Source organism: Rousettus aegyptiacus, unplaced genomic scaffold, assembly GCF_014176215.1.
Source record: "Rousettus aegyptiacus isolate mRouAeg1 unplaced genomic scaffold, mRouAeg1.p scaffold_m13_p_5, whole genome shotgun sequence".
Taxonomy (NCBI): domain Eukaryota; kingdom Metazoa; phylum Chordata; class Mammalia; order Chiroptera; family Pteropodidae; genus Rousettus; species Rousettus aegyptiacus.
In genome coordinates, this window is record NW_023416308.1 from 88,158,835 (window position 1) to 88,178,740 (window position 19,906).

The 19,906-nt window shown below is 33.6% G+C and overlaps 1 pseudogene; it reads right to left on the reverse strand.

Annotated features, from left to right (window-relative positions):
* Positions 1–15,219: 15,219 nt before the first annotated feature.
* LOC118603105 lies at positions 15,220–15,342 on the reverse strand (annotated as a pseudogene).
* Positions 15,343–19,906: the final 4,564 nt, after the last annotated feature.

The following is a 19,906-nucleotide window of genomic DNA, read 5'->3' on the forward strand; positions in this document are numbered from 1 at the left end:
ATATGTCTTTCCTGGCTTAGAAAAGTTAATTTTAACTGTGCTCCTGCTGTCTAAGGTGCAAAGCCGAGGCTAGGGGAGTGCGTGGCTGGAATCTGCATGCTGATAAGAGAAGGCTGATGTACTTACAGTGACAGAGGGCAGGCTGCGGGAGAAAAGCTGTTTGTGTTAGCCTGCGAGCTACCCAGGGCTGCAGTGAGAGCAGAAGGGAGGAGTGGGAGTGCCAGTCTGCGTACACCTTCACCGCGTCTCATTACATCTGCCAGCCTCTCTCTCCCTCTCTCTTTCATTTCCACATTCCCTTTGTTCCTGAAAAAAAAAAAATCTACACGTCACATCAGAGTCCCCAGATGCAGTCTACACCAAAGAAAAAAAAATGAATAATTCAATCAAACTGTGCATAGTCTCTAAGGCAATAAATCTATTGCACTTAAAGAAACGAAGGGTAATTACCACCATGGAATTAGAATAAGGCCAAAGACCAGAGATCTTTGGGTAAACTCCCTGGTCAGATAAAGTTTCATTTATTTAATCCTTTCGACATCTCAAATGAAAAGTCAGAGAAAGATATTTAACTTATGTTAGAAAGATATTCACTTCTTTTTAAAAACATTTTAGAAGGGGGTGAAGAGGAGAGAAAGCCTAGGGCGTACTACCCTGCTCAAAAGCCTCCCGAAGGCAGCAGCATAGAGCAAGCACAGACACGATCCAAGACAACGTGTCCGTGGAGGCTTCCAGGGTCCATTTCCACACACCCGCCCCCCACCCCGCCACTCTACCCTCCTCCACTCCCCTTTAATCAGAAGAGGATCGCACTCCACTCTCACCCACCGCCTCGTCATGAGGGAAGCTGGAATCTGGGAACTTACCTGCAGCACCAAGACTTAGCTAAGAGAAATCGCGCTTCCCTGCCACCAACAACATCCCATGCCATCCCCAAGCACCCCTCCAAAGTCCTGTAACCATCTACTTCTTCCATCTGCATAAGGGAAATTGTAAACGGGACTCCCCTCACCCCCCACGATTGAATGGAAGCTCTGTACTGTACCGACTTCTGGATTTGCCCTGGGTTGAGTTTAGGGAATGTCTGGAAAGAAAGAAAAAAAAAAAAAGAAAGAGAGAAAGAAAGGAAGGAAAAAAGGAGGGGGCCAGCTCAAGCCTTGTCCAAGTTAGTCAGAAGACTGTTAGGCAGGAAAGAGCCTACGGGAGAAACAGCTGGGATGCAGACTGGCTATGGAAATCTCAGTTCTAGGAACCATGTCCTTTCATCCAGGAGGTAAGACTGTGTGACTGTCGCACGTTTATTCTTTCGCTGTCTGTGTGTTTCTTCCCCACCCCCAAGGACCCCTCCCACTTGGGCCAGGCGGCATGCACCCCGGAGAAGGGCACAGCACGACGAAGGGCTATGTTTTTCCAGTCTCTCCACTCATAAATTGTGGATGTCACTGAAACGAGATTAGCAAATCTTCCACTCGCTGGCAGCAACCACCAAACCCTCTGTCCTTCTCCTGGTTGCGCACGGGTCGCGGCATCTCGGGGTTATGGAGTGGTCCGGGGCTGCCTGGCCTGTAGGTTCAGGTGATGCCGGGGAGACTCGCGGCGTCCCATACGGGTTCCGCCAAGGGTTTTCACCCCATCACCACCTCCCGTCGCCTTTGCGCGCGCGCATACACACACACGCCACACACCACACACACACACACATACGCGCGCGCGCGCGCGCGCGCGCGCACACACACACACACACACACACACACTATGCCATTCTGGCCGAACTCCTCATCTAAACTCAAATCCCTTAAACAGTCAATTCAGCCGGCTTGAGAGCAGCGGGAACAGTAGGATCATACGTGGATGAACCGCGAGGGTGCCAGCCGCCAGCTTGGCCGAGCTTTGTTTACGTGCCTAAGTCGCCACCTTGAGGTCGAGCAGAAGACTGCTCTTGGTTCCCGGCTGTCGAGATGAACCCAGCTAACACCAGCCCCGCAGCGTTGGCGACAGCCAGGGACCGCTTCAAAGGGAAGCAAACGGAGGGCGTCCCGCAAGAGGACTGGCCGCAAAGGCACAGCCTGCCCTCCGAGACCCGGGATGAGAAGAGTGAAGGTTAAAACTTCACACTAGCTGAAACCAATAACCAGGAACCAAGCGAAGGCGCACTCTCCCAGCAAAGTACACAGCTTCGGGCCAAAGAGTCTGCAGCCCCGAAACTTCAAGCACTAACTCCCAGGGAATTGGCGGAGGGTGAAGGCAGGTTTCAGAGGCTTAGCTTCTGCTCCGGTAATGTCGAGGACAGAGCTCCCTTTTGCCACGACCTCGGCTCAGCTCTGACTCCACACTCCCCGGGGCTCGTCTCCCGTTTGCTCTCCACTCTCCCGGCAGGAGACAAAGGGACTCAGGGGCGCGGCCAGTCCCGAGGTCACTAGCAGTGAGTAAGGAGGGGGCTCCTTGACGAGAACCGTGTGAGTGAGAGGGAAGCTTAGGCAACCCGGCCTTCTGCCGCGAAGGCTGGACACTGAGCTCTGTAGTCGCCCATTTCTCAGAAAATCAGGCCTTCTGATTGTTAACAATGGATTCGGCAAAATAATGATTGTTAATTATATCAGCGATTTTCACCGTTACCTCTATAGAAACCCTTTTTCACACACTGCTCTTTCTGCATTCGCGCTTTGCTTTATAAGGACACCAAGCTTAAGAATCCCCTAGCTAAATCCTGAAATAACTTGTGTTCTTCTTTGTTATGCCTGGACACTGCCTGCAAGGCTTGGGGACGTCCCCAAGGTCACTCCAAGTCCATCTTCCTTCTTGAACTGTGTCCTAAGGGTGCCTCTTCAGTCATTTCCCTTCTACTTGGGTGCATGGACATTGTTTAAATACAATGTTTTTTAAAAGGAGATTTTATCTCAAGAAAAAGGACACTCGGAAACTACCTTGTGTAATTGCAGGCCATAAATCATCCCATACTGACTCCAGCTGGGGTCTTTCAGTATTTGAGTCAGAATAATAATAATAATGATCATTATTAATAATAATAATAATAGAATAAAATTTAAAAAGAGAACCACAACCCTGTGCTAGTACTAAACAACAGGAAACATCTTTCCAAAAGAGAAGCAACAGGCCCCCAAGCCAGACCCCATTTCCCTGTTTCATGCCACAGCCTACCAAATTAACATTGGATTGCTCTTCCACTCATGTGGAAAGCTGAGTGTTATTGAATACAGTACTAAATTTTCCCAGGGAATCCCAATTATAGAAACACCTGTGTTAAGTAATGCTATTCTAATCCACTATGAAAACCTTAAGTATGTAATAGCCCTCAAATCATCTCATTTCTTAGTCACAGTGGGGTGGGCCAACCTCATGGAAGAACACTAGATTTGTATAATGCCCCCAGAGCCTTATCTCAGAGGGGCTTCGGTTTTACCATAGTAATCCTGGCAGTTCATCTTCTCTTAAATGGAAGGATAGACACAAAAAGCCTAATGTAACTGACAGAAACTAAGACTGGATAGAAACCTCATATAAAGAAAAATCAAATCAAAGGCCAATGACTATAAAACTGGAACACATGGCACACATGCAACTCCATGATTTTTAAATCAAAATCCTAACAACAAAAGAGAATTTCTCACTATTCTGTATATATGTTAAACTTTACTATACATAGAATTAGCAATGCCCAAATATAATGAAATAAAACCACTATAAAAGGAATGTGGTAGAAACCAGAAAATTATAAGCCTGATATTTTAAAATGACAGACCCTAATATTTTTCAAATGCTATCTGAAATATATTATTTATTAAAGAAACGATTATTTTATAGCTGAAGCCTGTCAAAACTAATGCCACTAAAAGATCCAGAAAAAAAGTGAAAGGTTTACCTGTCATCCAAATGTTTGTTTTACAATGATACATAGAATTACATTTCTAATGAAGTAATCTAGATAATTACATAGGTAAGGGTGAATATCATAAAAACCACAGATAGAAAAAATATAATAATGAATTATAGGATAATTCAACCACAGAAATAAACTTTATTTGCTAAAATTCAAAGTATCCCATACGATAGCATCCTTCTGATACATCGTGTTACCTTTTCACCATCAAGTAATATTGTTAAAGCATGTGCTTTCTCTCATATGTGCTTCTCTCTTCTCTCTGTTTAAAGAAACACCTCTTCCCAAATCTGAGGTTTACAACTCACTAAAATGACTACCATATCATTCATTATATATTTTAGCCATACCAGAAATATTCGATAAATCATATAGATTCATTCCAGTACCTAATAAAAGGGACACAATAATAGTGCTGTGAAACTGCTCATTGATAAATACCAAACAATAAAACAGTAATTTGCTAATATTACTAGTCTTCGAGTTTGATGATTTACATTAGAAATTTTATGCTTTATATATTTTATGTGTTAGCATTGTTTTTAAAAACTGAATTTGATTAAATTCTCTAATTTTAAAATTTGTTCCTGAAAAATCTTTCTTCGAAATCCACGACTGCTACTTTTAAAATTTCTAAATAATTTCTTGTGTATGTTTTTAAATATCAAAAATACATTGAAGACTTTTGCTTGTTTTCCACATTTTTATTCACATTTAAGTGTTTGCTGAGTGCCTAATATATGCAAAGCAAATTAAAAGTGTATTAACTAAAGAGACTTCTTTTATACTATTATAATTTAATAAATATTAATTTAAAACCTACTGTACATATACTGAAAATTAATTTTTACCAAATATGCCAACAGAAGTATTCTGTTCAATATAAGCATATTTGATAATTACATATGTTTCACTTTATTAGGCATATACTATTTAAATTACCCCCAGATATTCTTATTAATCAGCAAACTACACACGTCTAAGTTTTTCTGACTTACCAAAAGATATAGCCTAAAAAAGCTTTAATTAAAAAACAGAATCTATAGTTATAAATTAATTCTAAATAATGAATTTTATGCATTTTACTTTTAAATCGGTTCTAAAAGAAACTTCAAACCATATCTTCAAATTAGTCTTTAATGTAATTGCTACGCGAAATTATTATAACTTGCTAAGTTTTATGTCTTCAATATGTATCAAAATCATGTATATAAGATAAATATATTATCCACCTACAGTCAAACAAACAAATGAAAGCTAAAAAATGTCAATGTTTCAAGTATCTGGATTTTTGCTTTTATTTAAATAACTCGTTGAATTTTATCAAATTTTTTTAAGTTTTCATCAAGATGTTTTGCATTTGGTTTGAATATGTTATTTTTTAAACGAGGGGGGTGGGAAAACACATTAAGAATCTGCAACAATGCTCATCCTCGTGTTAATTCATGTCTGTTTAAGACAATAACAAAAAGCTTCACTTATTCACACTTAAACTTCTAGAATGGCAGACTTCTGAAGAAAATACTTAAATTCAAGAGCTCAGTATAGAAACCTTTTTACTTGTATACAATATGTTAACCTACTTTCAAAGTTGACGAAGTTTAGTACTAAACTGAATATTAAGCAAATAAGTGTTAACTATGTTCACTAGAATTAGCATATTTCAGATTACAGTTTATAAATTTTTAAGAGCATCAGCATCATGATATGGTTGCCATAGAAACTGCAACAATGTGTCATTTCAATTAATTTTATATGCAGTGATAAGGCCTAGTTCTACATCACTTCAATACAAGTTTGAAAAGCAAAGACTGAAAAGCAGTATAAATAACGAATAGTGAGTTTCCAATTTATACCAGTTTAGAAACTAATAAAGTATGAGGCTTTTTAAAAAGGAAAATGCACAATGCATTCCAAGTACACAGAAGAATAGCATTTAATAAAAGTTATAAAATGTTTTAAAATGAGTACATTCTGAAACAAGTTTTCATAAACAATCAAATACTTCTCTGACTATTCCAATCTCTTCTTACTTAGGTTTATTTATAGGTAACAAAACTTATTGGTTATTACATATTACTTAATAATCAAATTACAGATGCTTTCTCTGTTCTCAAGAGATAGGTACATTTGCTTTTACACTATAGATTCAAAAAACTAGTGCAGAATTTTAATATTTTTAAAGTAGTTATTGCAACATAAGCTTTTCATTAAGAGGGGACAATATAGGATTGCAAAAGCCTTCCTAGTATATCACTGCCAGAAATATCCCATTGACATTAATGACTCGATTACTGGACCAGGAAAAGCTTAAGAAAGTAGAGCACATATTTCCTAAAGAATAAATATGTCAAATGATTTGGAGCTCTAAGTTAATTGTTTCTTTGGTTAACAAATACCTTTTCTTTATATATTCTATCATTGCTCATTTCATTATAGAATATGCCCAAGAAAACTCTGAAAATGGTTTGAAAAGGGACCCTATGTTTAAGTCTGTATTTATTATGCATCTTCTTTAGGTATAATAAAGCCTTTGCTGTTAATAATTTCAATTAATTACTACAAAGCAATGTCCTCAAAATATCTATAAAAATATTATAATCCTAAAAGCAATTTTTAGAAAATAAATGAAGACAGTATGTGTACATTTTTTAAATGGTAAAGAAATAATCTAAAGAAAAAATAAACATATACAACTTCTTATTTTTGATAGGATTAAGAGGATTTCAAGAAGCATTTAAATCCCCAGTTTTCCTAACAATTAACAATGAAAAACAGATGTTTACAAAGCTGTTTCATATGCTGTCTTAAAAGACGATAAAAGATGGTTTGTGGATAGTGAGAACGAAGAGCCAGATAACTGCTTGCCGGGTGTATATTTAAAAGCATTTTCATTGGCTTAGTTATTGTTAATAGTGAAAGAAAACATTTTGTGCTGCACATACTGTATGACTGTGACTATAGAAAACTGCCATCATAAAGTCCTCAAAAACTCTTAAGATGTAATTTACAAAGATAATAATAACACAGAATTATTTCACTTCTCTGAATGATACACATTTGCATACCAGGACTGTGTACAATATACTCATAATGCACATTCATAATAACAAGGACTTCTTAACACTATAACTACAGCATATGATCTGTGCATTAGACTATCTATCATACAAGTTTTACTTATTGGTGTGACAGTGTAGTCTTACTAAGCCAGGTGTTAGTTGTTTACACAATTGAAAACCAACCACATTAACTACTACATCACCATTGTGAAAAAATATAATGGTAATATTGAAAATCATGTGACCCTTCAAGGCAATAACAGTACTATCTAGTAGTATCTATCTGATATTATATTGGAAAATGTCAAACAAGTATTTCAGAAGCTGTATGTTATAACCATGGGCCTACTTTACAAAAAAAAAAAAAAAACTGGTGTTTAATTGTTTTTGATAGTCTTCCTTGAAACGAGAACCATGCTAGGCACTTTTAAAATGTTCAATTTTTTTAAATATTAGTTTGGGTACTTTTATTTTTGAAAATAAATCTTAACGAATCTTCTTTATGAAGGCTTTAACTCCTGCCTGCATCTCTGTTACTGTGTATTGGTATCCACTATAGATACTAGGTAAATTCTAATTTTGGTTATTGTCATGTTGTGTCTTGTTCTTATTCAGCAGAGAATAAACACATTCTAATAAAAAACAGAAATATGGTATTTCAATTGTCCACATGGGTTATTTTCTAAATTTACTATTGGTATATTTTATATATAGTCAAAGCGGAAAAAGGTATTTTTGAAACAAAGAGAGGAGACAGGTACAATATTGCAACAGGTACAATATGTAACAGTATCTGGATTGGCACAAACTGAGCAAAAATATCTAATAGAAAAAATTTCTGAATATATTAAAACATTTCTTAAAATTAAAATTTTATTTAATATAAAAAATGCAACAGAATATAATTATTTGTCCTTAAAATTTTATTAAATATTCAATAATCTAGAGGCATTTGTTTATGTAAATATTATAATTAAAATTGAATGTATTTTACTGTGAAGCTTCAATTCTCTCCCACATTATAATATAGTATGAAATACATTCATGTATTAGATTTCATTCAATTAAAAAAAATTTTTTAATGTAAGTCTATTTAGTGGTTACCAGAGTAAAAGGGGAGGAGGGAGGTAAATAGGGGCAAAAGTGGTCAAACATGGTGACAGAAAGAGATTTGACTTTGGGTGGTAAATACACAATGCAATATACATATATGTATTATTGAATTGTACCTTAAAACCTATATAATTTTATTAATCAATGTCACTCCAATACATTTAATTTAAAAATAAAAAATAAAACAGAGTATGCAACAGGAAAAAATGTAAGTTATTATGTAATAATATTACATAATATTATAGTTATTTACATGAACATTACGATACATACTAGAAGCATGACACTTTAAATACAAGGAACAAAGAAACTGCTTAAACCAGCAACATTTTGTTTCTTGATATTATGCTAAAAGATTGTTAAAATCACCAACAGATTTCTATTATCTTACCCTTAAACTCATGTTTAATATACTATACGACAGAGAGAAATCTTTAAAATGACTTCAGTTTTCAAAATAAATACCGATGAAAATCTCTTATTTTAAGTTTCATGAGTGAGATGTTTTTGCCCTCATTCTTTTTAAAATAGTTTTTATAGAATAACATTTTATCCATATTGTTGAAGAAATAATTTTGCAAATCAATAAGAGACTTAATTCTTTCACTGATATTTTCTTATGACTATACATTATCTATCTGGACAGGATGGAGAAAACTGCAAGGCCTTCCTGGGTGACAGAAAGCAGAATATACTATAATAACTAGCAGTGGAAAACTCTTTAAGTGTAAGATATACTGAAGATTTTCACAAAATCAAGGAATTACATTTAATATCAATAAAACTATATGTATATGTGTATGGGATAGATAATAAAACATAATTAACTTTTAATTTTTAATCTTTTGACATAGAACTTGAGCAATTTTGTGACTTTTCCAAATACGGGAATACTAAAATGAAGTACCAATTAGGGTACTTCAGGGTACACACTATATACAAGGTTTGCTCTTTTTTTTAATTCATTAACCATTTTTTGCCATAATTTTATTTGAGCCAGTTTAGTTGTGACTATCACAATTTTGTGGACTTATTCTTATTTTAAATATATTTCTCACTGTTTCACAAATTATTTCTGTATAGTTATTAAAAATACTATTTCCTTTTTATCATTTGATAAATCTGAGCACCTAAAATGTGAACTTTCTCATTCTTCTTTCATTTGTGTCCTTATATTTGGAATAGCATGCAATCTAAATTTTTTTTCTACCAATATGAACAATAGTTCATCTTGGAATCTTAAATAAGATGTGTCCTGAAATTAGTAAACTTGTTTTTGATCAGTTTTCAATTAGTAGTTCACAAAGTTACACAATGGCAAATATTCTCTCTAGTTACAAAGGAGTGCTCATGTACTACTTACAACTATTTTGTGGTGTTCTTAAGTAGACTGAAATTCCTAAAATGAGAGAACTAAGAACAATTTATCTAAGCTACATCCAAATGGTCAAGACATGAGTGCTAAGACATAAGAACAGTAAAAATAATCATGGTATTTGGATTCCATAGAACATACAATTCACAATCATCACAAGTCATTCCAATAGATGCAGACACATTAAAATGTAGGGCCATTCAAATATCACAAAATACAACCTGGAAGTTTTCCAGATGGTATAGGGTTATACATAAAGATGACTTAGAGAGTATCAGATTGTTTTAATATTACAGTTTTGATTTCATTGACTATGTATAGACTCTACCCTAAATAAGAGGCCAGCATATAGTTTAATAAACAAATTTCTAAAATAATTTATACAAATCATTCAACTGCAGTTTTTTTAGATTACCAAGTTTATAGTACCTTTTAATACATCTATTAATAAACCTGCAATTTAAGTCATTTCTACTTCCTAAATACTACTTCTACATTTAATACTGAGAAAATTAAATCATCTTATAGTAGACATTCTAAGAATGCCTATACACAAAGATTCCCATAAAATTCAATCAGAAAGAATGACAGCCATCTCGACATTTTTTTAAATTCAGTATGAAACTATCTCATGTGACCTTTTTTGTCCATGATCTGATTATTTTTAGGTCTAGGAATATGTTCACTTATTTATGAAAATCACTGAAAGGAGTATTGCCAGGTCATCTTTACCTACTTTGCTTTTCATTCTAAATTAATTTTAATTTTTGATAATAATGCTTGCAGAAGGTAAAAACTAAAAATTTCCTAAAAAGCTTATATTATAAAACAATGGATTTCTGCCATACCTTTCCCCACCCCATTTATATGACCCAAAGGCAATCACATTTAAGTCTTCTCAGTGTTTCTTTTGGTATTTAACTGCACATTTCTAACTAATGTGCTTACAAATAGATTTCAAGTTTTGTACATAAACTGATTTTTAATTTAAAAATTTTAGTCATTATTTAGTCATTATTTAGTCATCTTCTTGTTTTGGCAGGTGAGTATTTAATTCTTATATATCATCTCTCTCATCCTTCCAATTATGTAACAGCTCTTCGCTAAATCAAGTCAATGCTTACATTATTGCACAAAGTAAATTTTATTCATTGCTAAGCCAAGTAGTTTACCACAAATACATGTCATTTCTTTTGTAATTTTTTGTTTATTCTTATTAAAAGCCTTGTTTAAGATAAAAATTATTCTTGGAAACTGTAATGGTCAATTTTATGTGTTGATGTCGCTGGGCCACATTATTCTGGATGTTCTGTAAGGATGTTTTTGTATAAGATTACCATTTAAATTGATAGAATCTGAGTAAAACAAATTGTCCTTCAAAATGTGTAATTTGTTGAAGACCTGAATAGAACATAAGGATGCATGAGAAGTAAATTTCAGTTGTTGCATATCTGAACATTTATCTACCTCATGACATTCAATTGATAGTTTGATTAGGTATAGAATTCTAGGTTGAAATTTCTCCTTGAAAATTTTTGAGCATTGCTTTATTGCACTCTAGACTTCAGTGTTGATACTGAGATGTCTGCTTCCTGATTCTACATGAATTTTTTTTTTCTCTCTCCCTATGGAAACTTTTGAGATCTTATCTCTATCATCATCATTTTAAAATTTTACAAAAATGTATCTTGGTGTGGACCTTTTTTCATTAATTGTCCTGTGTACCTGGATGCTCTTTCAATCTAAAAAGTCATGCCCTTCAGTTCTGGGCACTTTTCCTATATTATTTCTTTTTCTTTACTACTCTTTTTTCTATTCTTGTCTGGAATGCCTATTAGTCAGATGTTGGAACTAAAATGATTTTTTTTAAATGCTTACTTTCTATTTACTGTCCATTTCTTTCAAAATTTTCTACTTTCTGGATGCTTCTGAGAAAGTTTTCTTCTAATAAAAGGCCAGAGCTTCCTGAAGAAAAGCTCTTTTGTCACTGCACCTCCCAGTTTTCCATTTTTAAATGTGGCTGTGATGCCTGGAGTGGTAAGAACCATCTTACAATCATGAGGCAATACAAAAATGAAAGGTAGCTCAAAAATTCAAAACAAGTAGAACTGCTTCTGGCACATATCAAGTACTCCATAAACATTTGAAAATGAATAAGTATTCAATGAATAATTAGGGCGGTAGGGCAAAAATACAGAAAGAGTCTAAGACTAGTAACAACACTGCACTGCTATAACAGTCCTAAACTTCTAAACTCCAGACTTATTACATGAAATAAGTAACTGTTTTCATTGCTTAAGACATTGCAGCCAAAAACATTCCTTACCATTAAAGATATACAATAAGTATTCAGTTAGTGGTAGATAGTATTAGCCTTATTCTAGATGTCATGTTATTTAAGTCTACTATTAGTCTCATTCTGTATACATAATAACAATTTTATAATACTTGCAGCTCTCATCTGTGAGTTCTCCACATCTCTCTGAACTTGTAGAGCCTGAACTGCGCACCATTTCTAGAAAAAGTTTGATCTGTGCTTTCACAAATATCACAATGGGAAGATTTGGCCACTGATTCATTTTTCATACAATGTTGTTTATGCTTAATCGCAGCTGTTTGTTTAACAACTAAGTCACTTTGATGGTCATGTTTAACTTACTATATCTGATCTCTGGATTATTACCCTTTTCAAATTAATGTTGTTAGTTTTAAAAACAATGAGCATTATTATATTCGTTATAACTAGTGGGATAATATTGAGATTATTAAGAAAAAGTTAATAAAACTAAACTTCCCATTTTCATCTCCCTAAGATAAGCAAAGTTAATAGCCTCCATATATTTTTCATAAGTATCTTCATGTTTATTCAAATATATATACATATGTGTATATTGAAGATATAGCCTATATTTGTTAGAAAAATGAGATAATGCTATTTACATTATTTGCAACTTTCCCTCAAATTTATATAAAATACATTCATTCTGTTAATAGCTGCATATATTATAGTCGGGTATTCTATAATTATTTATAGTCCTACACCTAATGACCATACAAATTATTTGTTACTTTTTATTACCATAAAAATGTTTCAATAATTATCTTTTATTATTGTTGTTTTTGTTGCTCTGTTTGATTTCCAAAACTAAACTATTAGATTTTTAAATGTATATTTTAATTTAATAGTTACTATCTGATAACTTTCAAAAAATGTTGTAGCAATTTACCCTCCCATTAGGATTCCATCATTCTTTCAACACTGAACATTATCACTCTTTTCTATTTCTGTCAATATGATAACAAATAGATTATCATTGATGTTTAATTTTATTTCTCTTATTATCTTTTTATATGTTTATTGGCTATTTATGTTTTTTCTTCTGTAAACTATTTATAATCTATGGCAGACAATGTCAATTGCCTACTCATTAGCCACGCCCACCTTAAAAAAGAAAAATATTTTTCAATGTTTGAAATTCATCTGATTCCATATGTACATCTTTAGCTCCAATGGATGAATAATGATTAGTCTAAGATAATTAATTCATCCTTCATTAATTTATTCATGTAATAAATATTTACTGAGCACCTAGTGCATACCACAATGAACAAAGTCATTGCCTTCATAGAGTTAATCTTCTAGAGTAAAAAGATACACAGGCTAATAAATAAATATATAACATGTCAGGAGATGGTAAGAGCTGTATGAAGAAAAAAATCAGAATAAGAACACGCCAGGGATAAAAATGAGGGAGTTTAATATTTTATATAGGGTAGTCAAGAAAGCCCTCTCTGATGACAAATAACACTATACCACTTCACAGGTAATGCAGGTACCCTATAACTGGGTATTCTTCATTTCTACCTCTGTCCCTTTTAACAATGCTGTCATTCATTTCATTTATCCATAAGCTACAAAAACCCAATACATTGTTGCTATTATTATTTTAAATGAACAGTTATCTATGAGATCCTTTCAGAATTAGAAAAGTAAAAGTTTTCATTTTACCTTCATTTAATCCTTCTCTAACAGACTTTCTTTATGTAGGTCCAAGATTCTGACCATTTTCTGACTATTTTCCCTTTCCGTGAAGAATTTATTTTAACATATCTCGTAAGACAGGCCTACTGGCAATAAATTTCCTTGCACTTAGGAGTGACCAATATGATGGAATCCTAGTCCATGGAATGGGAACAAAAGTAATGCACACCTTTTCCACATATTGCCTATAGGAGTTGCTAGCTCCTACCCCTAGCAACTTCTCTTGCATAGTCCTCTATGTCTCTCTATTATAGCAACCTTAGAAGCCACATGTTAAATATGGCAGGGCCAAAATAATGAAAGAAGCTTGAGCACCTAAATCTCCGCTTGGTTGAAAGCCACCCACTAATACAGAACACCTGTTTTGGATTACCCTGAAAAAGAAAGAAGTAACTACTGTGCTAAACCACTGGCAAATGGAGTTTCTCTGTTAAACCAGCATGACCCTAATACATTATTCAATAACGTTTTGTAATATTATCTTCAAAGACTCTTGCACATCTTCTGTTAGATTTATTCTTAGGTATTTATATATTTCTACTATTATAATTAGTCTTATATTGCATTTCTAATGTCTTGCTGCTAGTTTATAAAATGCAATTTTTATAATTCTGTATACAGCAATATTGATAAATTCTCTTAATTATACTAATGTATCTATAAATTAATTTTGGTTTTCAAAGTAGATAATCATATTATCCACAATGATCCTTTGACATCTCAGTTTTCTCCCTCTCTATACCGCTAGACTCTGAATTTTTTTCTGTATATCTCAAATTCGTATTCTTTTGCTTTTTTTTCTTCTCCAAAACTAAAAATTGGTCATTAAAAAAAAGAGGAAGAAAGGCCAGAGCCACAGTCAGGGCCCAGGAAAGGGACTCCCTCACTGCCCACTTCTCTCTCTCCTTCCCCAGTTCCCCATGGCCTCCTGGGGGGAGGGGGAGCCGGTGTAAAAGAGTTTATAGACAGCCTCCACACAGCATCCATATCTTATTTTTGATCATAAAGGGAATGCTTTTACTCTTGCAAAATTAAATGTGATATTTAAAGTAGGATTTTTGGTAGTATTTTATTATCTCGAATTAAAGAGATACCCTTCTATTCCAGATTTGTCATGTTTGTTTGTTTGTTTGTTTGTTTTTAACATAAATGAATTTAGAACTTTATCATGCAATTTCCACCATTTATTGAGCTGCTCATGCGATCTTTCTCATAATCTTTTATTGTATTGAATTATTGGAGGACAAATTGCTAATTATCACCCTATATCCATTCTTCCTTCTTTCCTTTAGGACCACCTTCAGTTTTAACAGTGCTTTTGATTGTCCAACAAGGCCAAAAAGGTGAGAAGACTTTCTTGATTAAAAAAAAAAAAATTAGGTTGTCTAAGCTCAGGGTTCCTCTTCTACACTGCAACCTACTGTACATTCATACATCACCTGACTCTCATCATGTCACCCTGTTGGAATTTGGGCTTCAGACACCAACACAAGAAAATGGCGATCAGCTACTGATGTTGCTGAGAGTTATAAACCATCCTTTGTCTGATCTATATAGTTTCATGTATTCTGCCAGTATCCATTAAAGTGTAACAGGCTAACTTGTTCACCTGCAAGCAGAATTAAATATCGGACCCTTAATAGTTCTTGACAATCCTCTAAGAGATTTCATGCATGATATAGATGCTTTATTTTATTTTTATTTATTTTTGTTTTATTTTATTTTTTAAAGCCTACAGCACCTGGTCTTCCTAGGTGGTCGGTCTTCCATCCAAGTACTAACCAGGCCCGACCCTGCTTAGCTTCTGAGATTAGACAAAATTAGGTGTGTTCAGGGTGCCATGGCCATAGTAGATGTTTTTAAATTTCCAAATATATGATTTTTTCTAGTTATATTTTTCTTATTGATTTCTAATTTAATTACATTGGAATCAGAAAATAAAATATTAATTTAAAATTTAAGATTATTTTCTGGCCTTGTATATGCTCAATTTTGAAATACATTCCATTTGCCTTTTGAAAAAAATAAGTATTATCCAATTATTGGGTAAAACATATGTCCAGTCGATTGGACCTATTAATTGTCCTCTTCAAATTTCCTGTATCATTATTACATTTGGTCTGCTTGATGAATTACTGAAAGAGGTGTGTTAAAATCTTTTATCAATTTATCCATTAAGTGTTGTGTACTTTGCATTTACATGTTGAAGCCATGCTACTCAATGGGTAGATGTTTAAGATAGTAATATGTTATTAGCATTTCATTCTGTTTTTTATTATGTAGTTACTCTCTTTATCTCTAAAAAATTTTTTTGCTTAGTTTATTCTGTTAATAAAGTTACATTGCCTTTCTTGCTGATAGTATTTGCCTGGTATATTTTTAAATATTCTGTTTTTTAACCTATCTCTCTATGTTTTAAAAATATCTCCTATAAGTCCAACATACATAGTTGAGATTTTCTTTGTTTAATCTAGTATAATATTTGCCTTTAAATGATGAGTTTAATACATTTATATTTAATATGATTGCATCTATATTTGTGCTTATTTGTACAATCATATTGTGTTTTGTTTGTCCTGCTTTTTCTGTTTCTTCTTTTTCTTCTCTCATTTTTTTGTTTGAGATTCATTGAGTGACTGTCTACCAGTTTGGAAGTTTGTATAAACTAGGATTAGTACTAGGTGCTAATAATCTTTCTAATATAACACAAAAGAACACAAATAACAGTGGCTTAAACAAAGTGGAAATTTATTTCTCTTTCATTTAAAAGACTTCAGAGATAGTCCAGAGCTGGTATAGATTCTTTAACATAATCAAGAACCTGCATTCCTTCTATCTCTCTGAGCCAAAAATGAGAGAAAATATTTCTAAAAGACACATCTGATAAAAGATCGTTATTCAAAATATACAAAGGACTCTTAAAACTCATCAATAAGAAACAACCTGATTTAAAAATGGCTAAAGATCTTCACAGACAGCTCATAGAAGATCTACAGATAGTAAATAAGCATATGAAACATCAGGTTATCAGGAAAATTCAAATTAAAAGAACAATGAGATACCACTATATACCTATTCGATTAGCCAAAATCCAAAAATACTGACATCACCAAATGCTGACTTTCATTCATTGCTTCTGGGAATGCAAAAACAGTTTAGCCACTGTTGGAAGACAGTTTGGCAGTTTCTTATAAAACTAAACATACTCATCATATGATCCTACAATTATACTTCTTGGTATTTACCCACAGGAGTTGAAAACTTATGTCTACAAAAAAAAAAAAAAAAACCAGAACATGAATGTTTATAGAGGCTTTATTCATAATTGCCAAAACTTGGAAGCAATCAATATGTCCTTCAGTAGGTAAATGGATAAAGAAATTGTGGTACATCCAGATAATGGAATATTCTTCAGTGTTAAAAAGAAATGAGCTATCAAGCCATGAAAAGACATGGAGGATATGTCTTAAATGTACATTACTAAGTGAAAGAAGCCAATCTGAAAGACTACATACTGTGTAATCGAAATTATATGACATTATGGAGAAGGCAAGACTGTGGAGACAGTAAGAAGATCAGTTGTTGCCAGGGGTTAGAATCAGGGGAAGGGGAAGAGAATAAGCAGATCAAAGAGGACTTTAAAGGGCCCAAATTATATGAATCTGTGGCCCTACCAGACATAAAAGATGAACTCACTGATATAAAAAAAGAACCACAGAGAGATTATGGAAACAAAATTATCATACTTAAAATTTAAAATTCATTTAGGCTCAGCTAGAAAGCTAAAGCTGAAGTTTTCTAGACAATAGCTCAGAAAGAGAAAGGGGTGGAAAATATGAGGGGTTGAGATACAGAATATTAAAATCTAATGTAAATCCAATTATGAGTTCAGATAGAAGACAGACAAAGAGGTTGGACAAAAGCAATATGTGAAGAGAATTTTCCAAAATTAGTGAAAGATATCAATATACAGACTCGGGAAATTCATCAAATCCTATGGAAACAAATAAAATATACCTACAATTGGACACACTGTAGTGAAACTTCAGAGCACAAAAGACAAAGAACTTAAGAACAACACTGGAGAAACATGGATTACCTATCAAGAACAGTTAGACTAATAGCTGTTTCATGGTCATAGACACAGGAAGACCAGAGATATAATATGTTTGACAATAATTATAAATATTAATTTGCAAATCCAATGAAATTATCTTTAAAGAGCAAGGACAAAAATATATTTTTCAGACAAATAAAAATGAGCAAGTTTGTAACTAGCTACCGTTGGTAGAGGAAATTTTAAGGGATTCATTTCAGGAGGTGGTAAAGTGATACAAGAGGAAAGGTTTGCAATGCAAGAAAGAATGAGCAACAAAAAAATTGGTTAAAATGTGGATCAATCTAAATAAATACTAAGTATAAACATTAATAATGTATAAGCTATACAGATAAAAACTATCCATAGAATTAAGATATTGATTAAAAGTTAGAGAGTGTCAATCAAAGTTCAAGTGTTTTAAGTCCATATATTGTTTGAGAGAAGGATAAATTAGATTGATTTTCTTTAGATTTTATATGTTAATTACAAAAATAAAATAAAATAAAATAGAATGTATAACTTCATGGGAGATGTAAATGGGCCAGAAACAGCACTCTTTAGGGCAGTGAAAATTATATGATACTATAATGAAGATATTTTTTAAAAACCTAATAAAACAAGTATAAAATTCTGTAACTATGCTAATAGATGTTAACTAGATATTGTGTCAATCATTTTGCAATATATACAAATATCAAACCATTACATTGTACACCTTAAACTAATATACAATACAATGTTGTATGTCAATTATACCTCAATTTCATATATTTACACATATATATCCCAATTATATATTCCAATTTTTTGCCGATGGGCTTTGTATGTGTTGGTTGGGGCACGCCTTCAAAATTTAGCCAGTCAGTTTACAATTCTGCCTTACTCCTCACTTTCTACTTGCACACAGCCTAAACATCAGCCAGAGGTGATTGTGTAGGGCCTTTAGGAGTCTTTTCTGAGAATGAGCTCAGCTTTGTGAATGTACTTGTCCTTCTAGATTCCCAGGAATATGTGGGGGCTTTTCAAGATGCTTATTTCCCAAAACATCTCATTCCTTAATCTTCACTTCAACTTTTGGGTTAGTTTATTGCTTGCCCTAACTTCATTGGTGAATTCTATCAAACATCTTTTTTCTCTCTGTATTTCATTTTGGAGAGTTTCTATTACTGTCATCGAGTTCATTAATGTTTTATTCAGGAAAGTCTAATATGTTAATATTATACAGTGGATTTTTTACAAATCTCAGACGTAGTTTTCACCTCTAGTGGTAGGATTTATGCCTTTTTTTATACCTTCTATGTCTCTGTTCAATCTTTCCTCTAGCTTTTTGAACATACGGAATACCATCATATTAACTGTTTAATGTTGTTTTCTAGTAATTCATTTCTAGAGAACTCTCATGATCTAAAGAGGGTCCATCTTGAATCTACAGTTGGTGTCATTTTTAGTCTGTTTCAATTGATTGATTTTTCACTTCTTATTCCCTAGAGTTGTACTCTCCTGCTATTTTTGCATCCCTGCTAAATTTTCATTGGCTGCCAGATAGCATGAATTTTCACCTTTATTGGTACTGGATATTTTTGTATTCCTACAAATATCCTTGAGCTTTATTCTAAGAAATAGTGAAGTGACCTGAAAATAGTTCGATCCTTTTGGGTCTTGTAAGTTTCACTACGTAGAACTAGAGCAGCATATAGTCTAAAGCTAATTTTGCCCCACTGATGAGGCCACTCTCTTCTGAGTTTACTACCTGATTCCCTATGAATTATGAGATTTTTCTACTCTAGCTGGTAAAAATCGGAACTAGTCTCATCCCTGTTTGATCATTGAATATTGTTCCTTCTAACCTTTTAGAACGGGTCCTTTCTTTGGTCTAGAGAGGTTTCCTCACTGACATACATGCACTGATCACCATGAAAATGTAGATTCAAGATGGACCCTCTTTAGATCACGAGAGTTCTCTAGGAAGAGCTTTAAATCAGCTTTCTTCACAGTGACTCCTTGATTGAAACAAGGTCAGAGTTTTTCCAAGATATGGGAAAGTATGGGTCCTTGCGGTTTTGGTTTAGAAAGCAAATCATTTATTTGTTTTTACTCTAACTGAAACTAGAGATTGGAGGTCACTCCCATTTTCATGACCTTGCTCAGGGTTAGCTGGTACAATCCTAATACCCATCAGAACAGTACTGTCTGAGAATTGTTTCTGCAAGTAACTTATTAGCTAGTCAGAGTTCATAGGACAGGGGAGATAGACCGTAAAAAGAAAGAAAAAGAGGCAACAATAGAAAACAAGGGAAAAACTAGAGATGCTCAGTTA